This window comes from Sorex araneus, chromosome 1 (genome assembly GCF_027595985.1).
Source record: "Sorex araneus isolate mSorAra2 chromosome 1, mSorAra2.pri, whole genome shotgun sequence".
NCBI classification, from domain to species: Eukaryota; Metazoa; Chordata; class Mammalia; order Eulipotyphla; family Soricidae; genus Sorex; species Sorex araneus.
In genome coordinates this window covers 438,569,471-438,587,114 of record NC_073302.1, presented here as the reverse complement: position 1 = coordinate 438,587,114, position 17,644 = coordinate 438,569,471, and the positions used below count along the sequence as shown (strand labels likewise).

At 46.2% G+C, this 17,644-nt stretch overlaps 1 protein-coding gene across 1 annotated transcript in view; it reads right to left on the bottom strand.

Annotated features, from left to right (window-relative positions):
• TMEM178B (transmembrane protein 178B) overlaps positions 1–17,644 on the bottom strand; it is a 415,009-nt gene that overhangs the window by 368,282 nt on the left and 29,083 nt on the right. The gene's annotated exons all lie outside the window — the stretch shown is intronic.

Sequence of the window (17,644 nt, the reverse complement as noted above, 5' to 3'; positions counted from 1 at the left end):
TCCCATTAGCCTTTTTAAGTGGCACGGGCTCTTAATTTGTCTTTTGATCAATAGATTCCCAAATTTTGTAAAATCCACTTTTACTTTCTGCTTCGGGGTCAATTTTTTGAATACTGCATTGGCAGCAGAAACAGTCGGTCCACAGTGCCCGGGCAGACACGGCAGCTAGGACCACGTGACCCCACGTAGCCCGGTGCCTCCTTGTCCTCACCCCCACCCCCCCTCACTCTACACTGGCCTCCTGCTGTCTGGCAAAGGCCGGGCCGACCCAGCCCGAGATTTTACAGGCGTCCTCCCTCTTTCCCCTCTCCTCCGGGGGCCATGTGAATGAATCTGCCTGTCCCTTGCCCCAGACCTTTCAGCCCCCACCCTTCATCCCTTCCCCACCCCCAAACACCACCAGCCCCAGGCAGACACAAAATTGACTTCTTCTGATCACTGTCTCCCCAGCACCCGGTAGGTACAACCAAGGCGGGGATTTTGTCTATTTTTAGCTCCCGTCTCTCAGAGCCTGGAACAGCGCCTGGCACTCTGGCAGCACCCACTCCATATGCCTTCAGTGAACCCTCCCCAGGAGAGGCAGCGACGCCACCACTAAACGGTTCTGTGTCCTCTGGGAGGGAAGATGAGCATGAATGGAAGGGACCCCGGTTTCCATGAATGGGCTAGAGCCGCTATTAGCTCATCGGCAGGAACGTGTGGAACACACTTTGGAAAGTGGCCTGAGGCCAAGAGAAGGCTCCAGCCACCTGGAACTTGAGAGCTGAAGTTGCCCAAAAACTTTCCCACAGTCCGTTAACCTTCTCTGAGGAGTAAACCCCAGCCACGTGCCAGTGTTTCTAAGGGAAACAAGGAGGAAGAATGCTTTGAGGTAGTTTAGCTGGGAACATGACCTACACTTGTAGTTGCCTCAGAGGGTTGGTCCCCAACCCTGCATGGCCTCTGGGAACTGCTGGCTGTGGCCCTGGTGGCCCGCCCCTCCCCCAAAGAAGTTATCTGACTGCTTGGGTGCGCTTACTCCTAGTTTTGTGCTCAGGGATCTTTCCTGGCAGGGCTCAGGGGACCATAGATGATACTGCGGATGGAACCAGAACTAGGGACAATTGGATATAAGGAGTGGAGCCTTAAGTTCCCCACACACATTCTCTCTAGCCCCAGAAGCTCAGCAAAATTTTGTATACATTTTGCATCTCTCTGTAATACATCCACTTGTTATAGTGTTAAAAATATGTAGGAGCATAATCTGGGGTGGTGAGATCCCCAGTGGTGCTCAGGGGTCCAGGTTGCCATTCCGGGCAATGCCACTCAAGGCCAGCTGGCATCATGAGCAGGGCCTGGTGCATACAAGTCTTCACTCCAATCCTTGGAGCTATGTCCAGGCCTCGAAGCAGTATTAATTTCTTAGTCCCAAACAATCATAGAGAAAAATTCACAAACCACAAAAAAAAGTGTGGCATGGACTGGTCCAGCCTTTCTGGAAAACAATATGGACAGTCCTTCAAAAACTAGAAATTGAGCTTCCATATGACCCCACAATGCCGCTTCTGGGAATATATCCCGAGGGTGCATAAAAGCACAGTAGAAATGACATCTGCATCTGTATGTTCATTGCAGCACTGTTCACAATAGCCAGAATCTGGAAACAACCCAAGTACCCAAGAATAGATGAGTTGCTAAAAAAACTTTAGTACATCCACACAGTGGAATACTATGCAGCTGTTAGTAGAGATGAAGTCATGAAATTTGCTTATAAGTGGATAGACATGGAGATTATCATGCTAAGTGAAATGAGGCAGAAAGAGAGGGACAGACATAGAAGGACTGCACTCATTTGTGGAATATAAAATAACATAATATGAGACTGACACTCAAGTACAGTAGACACAAGGGCCAGGAATATTGCCTGATAGTTGGAAGCCTGTCTCGTGAGCTGGGGGAGAAGGCAGCTGGAATAGATAAGGGATCACTAAAATAATGATGGTTGGAAAATCTTTCAGGATGGGAGATGTGTGCTGAAAGTAGACAAAGAGCCAAATATGCAATACAGTACCTGTATTGAAAACCATAATGCACAAAAGTAGAGAGAGAGTATGGGGGAAACTGCCATTGAAGCAGGGAGAGGGCTGGAAAGGGTGGGGACATTGGTGGTGGGGAATGTGCATTGGTGGAGGGATGGGTGTTTGATCACTGTGTGATTGGAACTCAAACATGAAAGCTTGTAACTATCTCATGGTGACTCAATAAAATAAATAAATAAATAAATATTTTTTAAAAGTGCAGCATGTTTGCCCTGGGCATCTCCACAGAGAAGACAGTGACCCCACCTTGGCATCACAGGCCCCTCTAAAACTACCCAGTGACAACAGTGAGGATCACAAAGCCAGGTGAAACATGACTGAAAAAGTGGCCTGTTCTGCAAATTTGCCTTGGCTGACTCCATGGACTCTTCTTCAGGGGCCTGTAAAAGATTCCCTTGAGTTAAACAAAACAATAAATTTCCAGCTTCACTTTCCTGTCTTCTACCGTGCAAGCCCTTATTCCAACACACTTTAGAGCAACTGCGTATCACACTTAATGTCTAACTTGGAAGAAGGCAGCACATGCAATTAGAGGAACTAAAAAGGGTCTCCTTAATGAGTATGACAATGTGTGCTTCCATTTGTGGTTCGATATAGCCAAAGAAACCAAATGTTCCATCTTCCATCTTGGGGTGGCGGAGGCCGGAAGCAGCATGGCAGTCTAGCCAGCGAGCCCTCCCTCCCCAGCCCAGTTCCTGCTCAGCCCCCCGCCCCCCACTCCCTTCCTCCTCCATCACACCTGACCGTATTTTTTAAATTTTAGTTTTTTATTTAAAAAACTGTGGTTTCAGCACACATCCCGACCGATTCCTCCAACCATCATTTTCTTAGTGGTTCAAAAGTAGGTAAAAGACCAAACACAATAACCTCTTGGTATCTGCATTGCAAGCCATAATGCCCAAAAGGAGAGAGAGAGAATATGGGAAATATTGTCTGCCATGGAGGCAGGGGGAGGGTGGGAAAGGGGGGGTATACTGGGGATATTGGTGGTGGGGAATGTGCACTGGTAGAGGGATGGGTGTTTGATCATTGTGTGATTGTAACCCAAACATGAAAGCTTGTAACTATATCTCACAGTGAATCAATAAAACTTAAAAATAAATAAATTTTAAAAAAGAAAAAAAACTGTGGTTTACAAAGTTATTGACAGCTGAGTTTTAGGCATATAATATTTCTCTTTTTTCCATAATGAAAAGTTTGGTGGCAGGAGAAAAACTGGGGACATTGGTGGCGGGAAATGTACACCGGTGAAGGGATGGGTATTGGAACATTGTATGACTGAAACCCAATCATGAACAGCTTTATAACGGTGATCTCACAGTGAATCAACAGCACTGCATGGTAGCACTGTCATCCCGTTGTTTATAATTTTTTTTAAAGGTTTAAAAAAAGTTCTCAGGACTCATGCTTAGAGTGCTGTAAGAGTGGGAGTATTAATTTTAGGCATATAATATTTCAACACAAATCCCACCACCAGTATTGACTTCCCCCACCAGTGCTCCCATATTCTATCTCCCCCCCTGCCCCCACCCCAGCCCCCACCTGTCACCTTGACAGGCACATTACAAAGTTCCAGCTTAGATTGCAGCCCAGATCCCACTTAGGCTGCAGCTTAGATCTCATGTTTTCTGAGTCTGTGTTTTGGATATACGGCTACACCACCCCCACATCACCAGCACCACCAAAGCCCCAACCCATGTACACACATTACTTCCTTTCTCTTCTTCTTCCTTCCACCTCCCCACCCCCACCCACCCTGATTTCTTTCCTTCTCTGTCCTTCTCTCTAAGCTCTGGGGTCAAGGCATCCCCTTTACTACATACATTTCCTTACCCAGTTATTCTATGTACCACAGATAAGTGAGATCATTTGGTGTTTGTCTTTTTTTTTATTTTTGGGTCACACCTGGCAATACACAGGGGTTACTCCTAGCTCTGAACTCAGGAATCACCTTGGCGGTGCTCAGAGGACCATATGGGATGCTGAGAATCGAACCCAGGTCGGCCACATACAAGGCAAATGCCCTACCCGCTGTACTATTGCTCCAGCCCCTGGTGTTCATCTTTCTTCTGGCTTACTTCACTCAACGTAGATATCTTCTGGTTTCAAGCAGGTTACAATAAATTGCATAATTTCATCATTCCATGCAGTTGCATAGTATTCCATAGTATTCCATTATGTATCTATGCCACATCTTTATAATCCATTCATCTGTCACTGGATGTCTAGGTTTACACTATATCTCAGCTACTGTCCTAAGTGTAGCAATGAATAATAATGTACAGAAGTCCCTTTGAATGAATGCTAAGTCCTGGAGAAAATAGTATGAATAGTCCTCAGTAAACTTAGAATTGAATGCCTTAACATTTATTTCACAGGTTTCGTTGGGGTTCAGGACAATACTTTGCGCTTTGCTACTGTGGGCTGGATATAACTCTCAAAGTGGCTGCGCTGAAGTTCATGAAAAGTTTTGATTCTTAAATGCATGACCTGGCCTGAGCATTCATGGACTGAAGCTCGAACCTCTAGAATCTCCAAATGTCCAGGGGTTAAGGCTCTTGCTTTGAATGCCATGGATCTTGGTTCAGTATCCAGTACCCCATGTGGTCCCCTGAGCCCCGCCAGCAGCACGGAGCCACGAATAAGCCCTAAGCACAGCTGGCTGTGGCTAAAACAAACAAACAAACAAACAAACAAAAACCCAGTAACAATGACAACAAAAAGACGTGATCTCTAGTCGCAATGGAACACCACTCCACTCTGAGAAAAGATAATTCTTGCCTTTTGCTACAACTTGGATAGAGCTGAAGGGGTCATGCTAAGACGAGTCAGAAGGGGAAAGGCGTCTACTAGATGATCACACACCAAGTGAGCGATAAAGAAGCAACACAAGGGCACCAGGGAGGTCACTAGAAGCACAGTGCATGCTAGGCATGTGTTAGGTACTGAGGCTCAAAACAAAAAGCAACAAAAATCAAATAAGAAAGAAAAGAAACACAAGGAGACCACAAAGCCAAACCCCACAACTCCAGGACTCTGCCCACAGAACTGAGGTCTCCAAGGGAAGAGCAAATGTGTGGAAGGGTTCGATGAGCAGTGAGGAGGAAGACTGGTATGGGGATGGGCATGGTGTGGTGACATAAATTTGGAAGCTGAAACTGTCCCCTGAAAGCAAATGCAGTCTCCTGCCAGAGAGGCGGGGTAAGGATTAAGGTGCTCACCTTGAATGGGGTCAACCCCATTTCCATCTCTGATCCCCTGAGTACCACCTGAGCCCTCCTAGGCGTGACCCAAACCCTCTCTCCTCCCACCACCACCCCCCAAAAAACAAACCACATACAGTCTTGAAAGTGACCTCAATAAAAATAATAAAAATACTTTGATTTGGGAGACTTAATACGATTCACCTTCTGAACGCTTCTGAAAGAGCAAAAGCTAAAGTGGTGTCCTAAAGCTGTGCAAAAGGCAAACCTCTAGAAATTCCCTTCTGGAGCCCTCTGAGAACACCAGCACTGGGCAAGGCAGGGTGCTGGGGCTGGGGACAGAGCCTCGGGCGGAGACAGCCCAGGGCCAGCAAGGGTCGAGGGCCCGGGAGGGAGGCTGAGCAAGGAATCAGCGGAGAGTGAGAGAGCTGGGAACTGGCAGCCACAGGAGCAGAGCAAGGAGCAGACAAGAAACCCATGAAGGCCCACTGGCCCTGGGGTGGTGAGGTTGCTTCCGTCAGGGAGGCAGCGAGGCGTGGCTCTGCCCGGTCTGCTCCCCATGTCCACCCCACGCAGCTCCTCTCTTCTTCAGAGTCCCAGAGGCCAGGCAGCAGGTTGACCACTGGTCTGCACCTTCAAGCCCCCAGAAAACAAGCCCGGACAGCTACCAGGGAGCAACTGATCATCTTTCTCTGCACCCTTGAAAGGAAAGAGAGAGGGGCTGGAGCGATAGCACAATGGGTAGGGCGTTTGCCTTGCACGTGGCCGACCTGGGTTCGAATCCCAGCATTCCATATGGTCCCCTGAGCACCGCCAGGAGTAATTCCTGAGTGTAGAATCAGGAGTAACCCTTGTGCATCGCCGGGTGTGACCCAAAAAGCAAAAAAAAAAAAAAAAGGAAGGAAGAAAGAAAGAAAGAAAGAAAGAAAGAAAGAAAGAAAGAAAGAAAGAAAGAAAGAAAGAAAGAAAGAAAGAAAGAAAGAAAGAAAGAAAGAAAGAAAGGAAAAAGAGAGCAGGAGGGGCCGGAGCGATAGTACAGTGGGGAGGGCTTTTGCCTTGCACCCAGCTGACCAGCATTCAACCCCTGGCATCCCATACGGTCCTCTGAGGACTGCCAGGAATAATTCCTGAACCAGGAACAACCCATGAACATCACTGGGTATAACCCAAAAAGTTAAAAAAAAAAAAAAAAGAGGGAGCAGGAAAAGGGGAGGGATTTCTTGAGAGAAAAGCCCCAAATGGCTAGAGATGCTATTCTCGGCTCGCTCACATTCCACATTCTCCTGGATGAAACTGCCTGGAAACGCGGGTTCCAGGGCGCCTGTGAAGGAGGCAGCTCCCCATCTTTACTCCCAGGTACTGGGCCCCCTGAGCCTCGGGACTGGACGCCTTTGGTTGCAATCCACCAGCACCAACTTACCCATCCGTGCAATGGGCTCCTACCCTCTGCCCTACAGACCTCTTGGGAAGGCTGAGAATATGAAGGCGCCATGATCCGAAGAGAGGCTGGGAGTGTGGAGAACACAGCACACGTGTCAGAGAGGGCTCTAAGTCCTCCCACTCCCACTGCGCCTGCAGCCCCGATGAAAATACACTCTCACCCCCCACCCCCACTGACAGAGTGTGAAAACGGTTTTTTTTTAAAAAAAATAGGGCCATCTCCTCCCAAACAGAGACAGCTGGCGAGTGGGCGACCTCCCACCCCCGGCACTTTCCGTGCCAGGAAACCCGCATATGCTTCCAAAGGAGCACGTTTCTGCTGGCCCTATAGCAGCGCTGTAGGAGAACGTGCAGGGGGAAACCTGGAGCCGGCACCAGGCAGCCCCTCCCACAGCCCGGCCCCCCAGAAAGCTGCTGAACGCCTTCGCAGTGAAATGACAGTGTGCCCCGCCCTGCACAGAGGAAGCCCAGCCCGGGACATGCTCGTGACACATGCCAAGAGGGCCTCCAGCCACAGGCCCAGGGCTGAGGACTGAGCATCCCCCAGTGAAGAAACCAACCTCCCCGCCCCGCCTGGTGGTGACCGCCAAAGGAGCTGGGCCTTTGGTTTTGTGTTTTGTTGGGGGGCCACACCTGGCGGTGCTCAGGGAGCACTCAGGGCACCATACAGAGTGCCAGGGACCAAAACCTGGTCGGTTGCATGCCAGGCAGGCGCCCTACCCGCAGGATTATCACTCTGGCACCAGGGCGGGTGGGCTTTTGGGAGGTGACGGGTCAGGGAGGTGGAGGGGTTGAGGGTCCCGAAACAAGAGACTCGGGAGCTGTTTTGTGGCTTCCGCCATGCGAGCACATGGTGGGAAGCAGCATGAGGCCAACGGTCCAGGAACCGGGTGGGAGGGGGCCGGGGGCAGCGAGGGGCTGTGAGGGGGATCCCCTGGTTCCAGCGCCTGGCCTTGCCCACCTCCAGGGGCTGAGAAGTCGCGGTCTGGCTCCTAGGGCACCTGAACTATTTCTCTGATTGCCCCCAACAGCAGGACACTGCGACCTCGCTACCTCCAGGCCAAGTGTACGAGCCCCTTTCTGAAGAGGAGGGATCCAGAGAGAGAGACTATTTCTGCAACCTGACAGATGATTCACAAAAACAGTACTTTTTCTATCTGATTACAGTAAATTTTCCAATACAATGAAAGCTTTGTTTGGCTGAGCTACTTAATAGTCATTCACACTCTCTAATGAAACTACTAATTACACAATCTCTGCATTGCAGGCAATAAAGAAGGGTTGCTAACCTCTTCACAATGCCATCAAGTAGCAATTACTCTTCGAAGGCGCTCCCTCTTTTTCACTGATTCTCACCTCAAACATCCCAATCAAGCCTGCTGGGGAAAAAAAAAATTAAAACTCACTCAAACATACAGGTAACACATACAGTGCGCATGCGCTCGCAGACACACACACACACACACACACACACACACACACACACACGTGCGCGCGCAATCCAGGAAACAGGAGGTGGTTAGAGATAATGACAAAGAGCGTGGGGAACCTTTTGTTAAAAAGTAAAAGTCATTTTTAGCAGTATTAATTAAAACTAAACTCCACCATGCCAAATATAAGTGCTACCTAGTAGAATCGGCGAACACGCTGCATTTGTATTTCAAGAGAACTTCCGTCATCCACCCATCTCTCCAGTGTCTGTCACCAAACAAAGCAGAAGGAAACACTAAGAACAACATTGTAACAATCACCTGCTTTAGCTCTGTGGCCGCTACTGCACAGCTGAGCCCATGAAGCACCTGAGCGTAGCTAAGACCCCATGCGCAGGCAACCGGGGGCTCTCCACCAGTACCAGAGAAAACATGCGCCAACCACTGTGACTATTTCCACAGTCCTTCTCAACAGCCATGAGAGCTGCCACTGGAAAATGTCACGTAAAGAGAGCAGGGAGAAGCTACAGTTCTTAGTGAAGAGATCTAACATACATGCACCCCACCTGGTTCAATTCCAGGCACCGCCTGGTCCCCAGGCATCACCCATGCAGCTAGAAAGGCCCCAGGAACCACTGGGGTGTCCCTGGTATCCCCAGTCCTGCAGTGAGCTGCACTGGGAACCCCCCCTCAATAAAAAGCACCTGAGTACAGGCAAGACAGAAAGAGGAAATAACTAGTAATTCCAGTTGTTGAAGGTTAAAGAAAACAAAAATACATGAAACATTTCTTGAAGCTCATTTATTAATTAATTAAGAGTTAAACAGTAGGTCACAGACTTGGAGTAGTTTTTTGCCAACCCCAAAATTAGGTTCAAAAGACTCATATTATGTTTTCCAAACTTTCATGTTACAGACTTAAAAATTGGTGGTCGGGGGCCGGAGCAACAGTCACGTGATAGGGTGGTTGGTTGCATGTAGCCGACCCAGGTTCAATCCCCAGCATCCCATATGGTCTCCCACCCAAGCACCACTGGTGATGATTCCTGAGTGCAGAGCCAGGAGCAAACTCTGAGCACCACTGGGTACAGCCCAAAAACCAAACAAACAAGCAAAAAAAAAAATGGTTATCTGTCTAATGAGCCAAAGACTACATCTCATAGAATTATTTCAATAACTTGGAAAAGTATTCAAATCAAGTCAGTAGAAATAAAATTATTTTCTCCTCTCCAAAGATCTACAAATTGTAATCGGAGATTTGGGGACACTTATGTCAGACTCTGTGTATAAAACTTAGCCAGACCACTGGAATGCCATTGTTTTGTTTAAACAAGCATCAAAATGTAGACTTTCCACTGAAAGCCCACTAACACCTATAATAATTTACCTTTGCATGCATCCTATTCTTCAAAAAACACTATTGGAGGCCCTCTTCTTAATTTTTTTTATTTTATAGTTTGCAATATTTGATTATACTTAATATTAATATTCAAGCATCAATCCCACCACCATTACACCTTCCCACCACCATATTTCAGATATTTCCATCCCAAACTCCAACCCCTGGCCCTAAGCAGAACCAAAATCATATATTTTGCATTGTTTGTTATGAAAAACCACTGAAAATGATGCAAAGTTTTCCTTAGAGAAAAGAGTGTGAAGATTGTTGTATTTTTCCCCCAAGGGCCCGCTCGGGATAGGAGATGCGGGCTGAAAGTAGACCGAACACGATGGTCACTTAATACCTCTATTGCAAGCCACAACAGCCAAAAGGAGAGAGAGCAAAAGGGAATGCTCTGCCACAGAGGCAGGGTGGGGTGGAGGGGTGGGGTGGGGGTGGTGGTGGTAGGGATGCTGGGACCATTGATGGTGGAAAATGAGCACTGGTGGAGGGATAGGTACTCGATCACCGTATGACTAAAACGCAAGCACGAAGTTTTTAAGTCTGTAACTACCTCACAGTGATTCACTAATAAAACAATTTTTAAAAAAATATTGAAAAAATAATGTGATGTGGTACTCTTGGAGTATGGGTAGGGTGTGTGGTATGATGTGTCTCAGAATGCAGCCATGTGGTCCAGGAATAGGTTCACTTGTGGGTGAGGCCCGTCCAAGCGTGTGGAGAGCAGCCGTGAGGATGGTGACGGTTGAGTTCTGGAGGGTTTAGACTGTCAGGGCTGGATCCCTTGGGGCAGGGAGGGGTCTCACCCTCCCCTGGAGGTCTTCTTTTGGAAAAAATTTTAATCATCAGTTTTATGAGTCACTCATAAAACTGTACTATACAGACCGATGCACCTATGCAACGACATTGGCCACCACCCTCCTTTTATAGCTATAGAATAGCCCCAAAATGAATAATCTAAAAGTAATTTATAGGGGCTGGAGCAATAGCACAGCGGGTAGGGCATTTGCCTTGCGCAAGGCTGAGCCAGGTTCGATTCCCAGCATCCCATATAGTCTCCTGAGCACCGCCAGGAGTAATTCCTGAGTGCAGAGCCAGGAGTAACCCCTGTGCATTGCCAGGTGTGACCCAAAAAGCAAAAATAAATAAATAAATAAATTTCTATTTTATTAGGTACAAAGGTGTGTGTGTATGTCAGAAGATAATCATTTGGAATGCTTGTCGATTTCTGTCCATTAAAATAGCACAGCCACGTGATGCTGAGGAAGCCAGACTGGATTAGGAATATCTGGGAGGCTGACCAATTTGCCTACACTTTCCATGAAACTCAGCCTGCTGTCTACTCCAAGCGGATTCTAGAAAATGCTAGCATCTCTCATCCTTCACAAGTGGGGGAGGGTGTCAGAGGGGAGGTGGTTTATGGGTGTTTTCACTTACACAGAGTTAGGAGTAAGAATTTTCAGAGAGAAAATGATCATGCATTCAAAGTATTCTCAGAATCTAAAAACAGACCCAAGAGCTGGAGAGACAGCACAGGCATTAAGTCACTGGCTTTGCACATGGATGCTCCTGGTTTGATCTCCAACACAGCATGACACTGATCTCCAACACACAACTCATGAGCATTCCAGGAGTGATCTCTGAGCACACAGCCAAGAGTAAGCCCTGAGCACCACTGGCTGTGCCCAACACCCCAGAGACTTGTTTTTAACAAAATGGACCTACCCAAAAGTTCCCAGCATTGATAGGAGATGCATGCCAAAAGTAGATAATGAAACAAACATGATGACCTCTCAGTGTCTGTGTTGCAAGCCATAATGCCCCCAAAGTAGAGGGAGAGTATGGGGAATATTGTCTGCCATGGAGGCAGGGGTAGGGTGGGAAAGGGGGGGGGGTATACCCGGGATATTGGTGGTAGGGAATGTGCACTGGTGGAGGGATGGGTGTTTGATCATTGTGAGATTGTAACCTAAACATGAAAGCTTGTAACTATCTCACACTGATTCAATAAATTTTTTTAAAGTTCCAGCATAACATTATTAGCAAATACCCTGCCTTCCCAAATGTACTAAACTGAAAGCTACAGAACTGAGGCTTGAAAAACTACTATTTCTAAGCTACTCTGTAGACTAGGATATAGAGTAAGACACATCATTTCTATTTCTAGACAAAAGCTCTAAAAGTGGGTACAGGAATCCCAGGTAACTTGCAGGGTGGGAAATAGAGCCAATACTTTGACTTTATCTGACACAGTGATCTTTCAGTGACGTGCTACCAATAGCTGTGATCAAGGATAATAACATGCTAATAAATCTAATACACAAATGCCCAATGGCAATAGAAATGAAGAACAGGAGAACTGTTCTTCAGTAGGAAACTTGGCACTGGGGCAGTAGTGAGGGGGATAAATTAAGGAAGGGAAGACTAGGACAATGGGGGAGGAGGAAAGTGCCTGCCACAGAGGCAGGCTAGTGGGTGGGAGGGAAACTGAGGACATTGGTGGAGGGTAGGGGCACTGGTGAAGGGATCGTTGTAGGAACTATAAACACTGGAAACTCAATCATAAATATATGTGTAACTTCACATGTATTCACAGGGATTCAATAAAGCAAATAAATTAAAATAAAATAAATATATATATATATAAAACTGTGTATAGATCTACAACCTCAAAAGAACAGACCAGTCACGGGTAAGGAAGCTCTGCCCTGCTCCGCTTCCTCACTGAGAGGCCTTGGCTCATGGTTCCATAATAGCCAACTGCTAGCCACACTTACATCCATTCAGTAAGCAGACAGTCCAATTCAGAAAGAATTAATGTGCAAGCTCTTCAGAAGAGCCAGACATAAACAAGAAAATGAAAAAGGTAGCTATTTAAAAGTATGTTATAAAAGGATTGGTGACCACAAAATACTCACCTAACCAAAAAGATCAATTTTCACATTAGAAATGTGTTTCTTTGGCTTAAAATTTGGTCTTCTCATCATTGGTCTTCTCATCTGCGACAAGTTAGTTCTGGGGTTTTGTAAAAAATTGGTTTGGTGTTGGTTTCATTTTTCAAGTAAATATGAGCAAAATGGTAGTAAAGGTGAATTGTTAAAAGAGCAAACACCTAAATAGCACTGATAATGCCCATAAGGAAATTACGGACTGGAGATATTCAGATGTGCTCTCTCATAAAGCTGTTCTGGCAAGATAGACCATTTGAGCAATTATCCAGTACAGAGACCTACAAATAAATTATCTGTCTGATCCATTGTTGTTGGGGATTTTTTTTGCAACTTTTAAATTGAATAACAGCCAACACTTAGACCAGGAGATGTCCCTAGGTTTTTGCTCAGATTAATTCATCAACAACTATGATATCTCTATGGAACTGATTAAAAATAAAATCTCAAGACTAGAGAGATATTCGAAGGGTGAAGGCATATGCCTTGCAGTGGCCAACCCTGGTTCAAATCCCTGGTACCACATATGGTCCCCCAAGCACTATCTTGTTGTCACTCATAAGCATACAGCCAGGAAAAGCCCCTAAGCATTACTGGGTAGGACCCCAGAATAAAACAAGCAGAATAAAAAGGAAATCTCCATTTTTACAGATAAAGAAATGCAGTCTAGAAAAGTTAAATAATGTGCTGAGGTTTGCACAGAGTAAACAGTGAAGTTGGAATCAGCAGGCAATATAATTCCAGGGTTTATACTGTTAACTACCTATATTCTTATACAGATATTTAAAACAGCCCAAACAAATCACTTGATAAATGTGCTGTAATTGGGTTGATGTCAAAAGTATTTTTAATTGTATTGTAATAAACATAATGAGCTCAGGATTTAAAACTGTAAAGCCCTTTAAGGAAACAGTTCTTCATTTAATTTGGCATGAGTGATTAGAGTTTTCTAGAAGCACATTCTCCCAGTGGCATGGGAGAATATTTTCAATACCAAAAGTTTCAAGTGGCATAGACTCTAATGTCAAGTGAGTGAGTAAAAGAGGTAATAAATTGGAGAGATGCCCCTGACTGGGAAAATGTCACAGGGATTCATACCGTTGGGAAGGGAATTTGCAGCCTGGAGCTCTTTTGGTACCATGAATCAGAATAGAAAATCATGAATAGAAAATTTTGGCAAGCTGAGATAAAAGGGAAGGCTGGTGGTTTAAGTATAAAAAATAACTGTCTGATGGATAAGTGCTATGAGGGGGAATTGCTGTACAACTAAGTGTGATTAGATTTGATGGAGAAGGTTGCAAATTTAACACAATGTGAAAGGGAACTTTTTCAGGACCATGGACAACTACCATGGGTTGGGGGCGGGGGGGGGGGGGCAAAAAGCTGAACGTGACCATTCTCTTCAAATTCGAAATAACAACCAGGATGAAATTAAGTGATCTTTGACAATACTTTAAACCTTGGAGGTAAAAATACTCAACTCCTCAACTCGTCTTTTATATCCTCCAATCTTGTAAGTTCTGTAGATGAGCATATTCAAGAATGAAAACAACGGCACAAAATCCTGGAGGTGATACAAGTTATCTAGCATTAATTGTGCTTGTCACCATGGAAATGGGTTACGTGTTGTCTTGATTATAGCTGCGATAGCTGCAATATAGGTTTTCATATTAGAGTTGAATGATGCATGAAGTGATTATATTGAATAAGGTACTAGCTATTATTTAACAGATAATTCTAAAATCTCCGTGGCTTATTGAAGAGGTTTTATTTTTTCCTCACGAAAGTCTAATCAGCCACCAAGTCATAGGAAACTGCTAAATCCTGTCATTGAAGGGTTCAGGGTTCTCAAGTAGATGCCATCTGCAGTTCCAGGTTTCCAAAGGGTAGGCATTCCAAAAGAAGAAAGATGGTGAAAGCCAGGGATCACACAAGAGGAACTTTGTTTGGGGACCACACCTATTGGTGCTCAGGACTCACTCCTGGCTCTGCACTCAGTAAGTACTCCTGGCGTGTGCAGGGGACCATATGGGATGCCAAGGATGAAGCCCAGATCAACCACAGGCAAGGAAAGAGTCTTACTCATTGTACTATCACTCCAGCCCCCAATACACAGGAGGGTTTTATGGAACAGACATATAAGTGGAACATATCATGTCTATCCACATGTTATTAGTCAGAACACAATCATATAGCAATGCCAAACTATGGAGAATGCTGTGGGAAATAAACCACAAGAAAGGGAATATAAATTTGATGAAGAGGTAATGACTCTCTGTTCAATCACTTGACCTAGAGAGCAATTTAAAGCACTTACACTGATATTTTGTGCTACCAAAGCATGTCTCCCAAAGGATGCCAATTTTTAGCATCCAAAGCAAGAATCTTGCCCCAAAGTTCACTGTGGGTATGCAATGTAGTTTGATTCTCCCCCCTTTCAGATACCACATATGAGACTGTTAGTACTGGGGAAACAAAGAGGTTGTTGGCTTGGGGTCTCTGGTCCTTCTCTTCACCTACCCAATGAGGCCTGTGGATGCAATGATGAAGGAGAGGTCGGAGTGAGTACAAAAGAGAACAACACAGTCCCCATTCAGGCCAACTCTACAAGGCGGCCTCCTGGAGGATAGAGGCTGAAAGAATGTGGAAAGGGGCGGTGGCTGGTTCCACTATTTCTTAGTCAGGTAACAGATGGTAAGTTTCCAACAGTTTGAGGTGCCCCAGGATGTAGAAGAAGGATAATCACCCATGCCACACAAACTAATAAGGCAGCTCGGGTTTGATGTGGGGAAACGCTGATGGAAAGATATGATTGAGAGAATCCGCAGCTGCTGAAAGGACAGAGCAAGTGGGTGACAGGAAAGGAGGGAGGAGAAGAGCCTCCTTGTTCCTGTGATAGCTGCAGGTGACTGTGGCAATAACCCAACAGGGGGAGATCAGGTGCTAAAATATTTCTAAGCACTTCAAAAAAAAAACTGGTCGTGACATCCTCCCTGAAAGACATTTTTCAGGAATTCAGAACCTGCTTGCTTACAGATGGAACGAGCCAAGGTCCCGGGAAGGGAAGGAAGTCAAGGGTGAGATGCAATTATGGGGAGCAATGAATGACATTTTCCAAATGGTTTGCATTTTGGGACGTGAATCCCCCCTGCTTCTGAGTCGAAGGCAAAGGTGAAATGAGGTGCCACTAATTTCACTAATTTCACCCTGTTTCCACAAACGCACACCTGTTACTCTGTCTCCAGGCTTTATGGCCTCTCTTCGAATTATGAGCCTTTAGAATCCCTAAGGGAAGAACTAAAAGACATCTAATGACATCCACACCTCCTCTCAAAATATGCAGGCAAGTAATGGCCTATATCTGCGGCTCATAAGTTGTGCATAACACCGACTCATTATTTTCCCTAAGATTTGCTGGCTTTGCTTCCCACACCAATCCTAGAAAACATTTGTGGCTGAGAACTTACCAGAAACTCTTGGGCTTTGTTTTCTAGCGGAAAAAAAATGTGTAAGAGACAAAGAGGACTAGTTCTGCCTCACCCCAGCTCTTCATTCTTCTCATCAGTGGCTCTGAAATGCAGGCACAATGCAGCATTTCTAGGATGACAAGGCGAGAATGTGGCTATTCAGCCTGAAAATAAAGCGGCTTTATCTCAGAAATGACCTGAATGTCATCAGAACCGGAACGTCCCACGTCTCTAATTAGTCTGAGGCCATTTAAATGAAAACTGCCGAGACTGCTGGTTCAAGGATCCCATAGAAGTGAAGAGAGGTTTGAGGATGGTACTATCCTAGCTTTAAAAATATTAATTAATTAAAAAAAAAAAAGACTACAATCTTGTGTCCAGGAGAGAGGATAGGCATTAGGGTACATGCCTGGCATGGGCCCAACCAGGTTGAATTTCCAGCAGCACATAGCCCCCGCAAGCACTGTCCACTGCGCCCTGAAGGCCCCCCTAATACCACCAGAGTAGCCCAGATAATCCCCAGAGCCACAGGGCCTGAGCAGTAACGCATTCCTGGCCCTTTGCATCGAAACTGTAGCCAATTGACTAGGAATCACCAGGGGGGCCCCCAGGCCTCCTGAGCACTACTTGGGATCCCTCCCTACCCCACCAGATGCAGCCTTTAACATCTTTTCCCAAGCTCCTTCACGATCCTAGAAGTCACATTCCCTTAAACACCCAAGGGCTAAATGTCTCACCAGCCACTGTGGACACAAACAGCCAGAGCAGAAAACCTTCAGTGGGCTTCAGCAGGGATCAGCCCTCCCTCCAAACCACCTTCCTCAGAGAATTCCCCTGAGCCGCTCCATGGCAGTAAGAGGCGGATACCCGCTGGGCATACTCCACCAGCCTGGAATGTGACCACGAGGTCCAACGGCCCCCATTGAGGAAGGCTGTGTCCAACCTTCACCTCCTTGCTCACCTCTAGTATGTGCATATTCCTGGGCCGCAGCCCTCTCCTCCCACCTTCATCCCCTCTTCCTCCAACCCTCTCCAACAGGGGCACCAACATTCCCCCCTCTCGCTTCCTCCCTTTCTGCAGCATCAGCTTGTCTCTGTTCTCTGGGCTTTTCCGTGCAGTATAGAGTGCTAGTAATATTCTGCTTCTGATCAGCCATTTTTCAGTGCCAGTGCTGGGCGGATAAACTTAGGGGGGTCAGGGCCACATGTTTCGCAAGCTCAGTTCCCAGCACCACATGTCCCCAGCACACAGCCAAGTGTGGCCCGGGAGGCCCCAAGGACTGCCAGGGTGGCATCGGTGGTGCCCACGTCCCTGGGCCCTACCAATGAATTATCCAGTCTGGTTGGCCAAACATGACCAGGAGTGACCCCTACCCCCATCCACTGAGCACTGCTCCGAAGCACCTCCCCCAAGATGTTAATGCGATGCTGATCTTCGTTTCAATGCTTGGAGCCAATGTAACTCCCTCAATCCAACTACCATTTCTTTCCTTCTATACCACCAACCTCTTTTCTTTTTGCAAGTTGTTTTTACTTGCAACGTCAACTTTTAATGGATGAATGAAGTCAACTAGACAATAAACTAGGTAGAAATAACCTTATAAATGAGGGAAAACCCAAAATGTCACTTTCTATAGAGAAGCCACAGTTTTATTCAGAACAAAAAGGAAGAAAGAA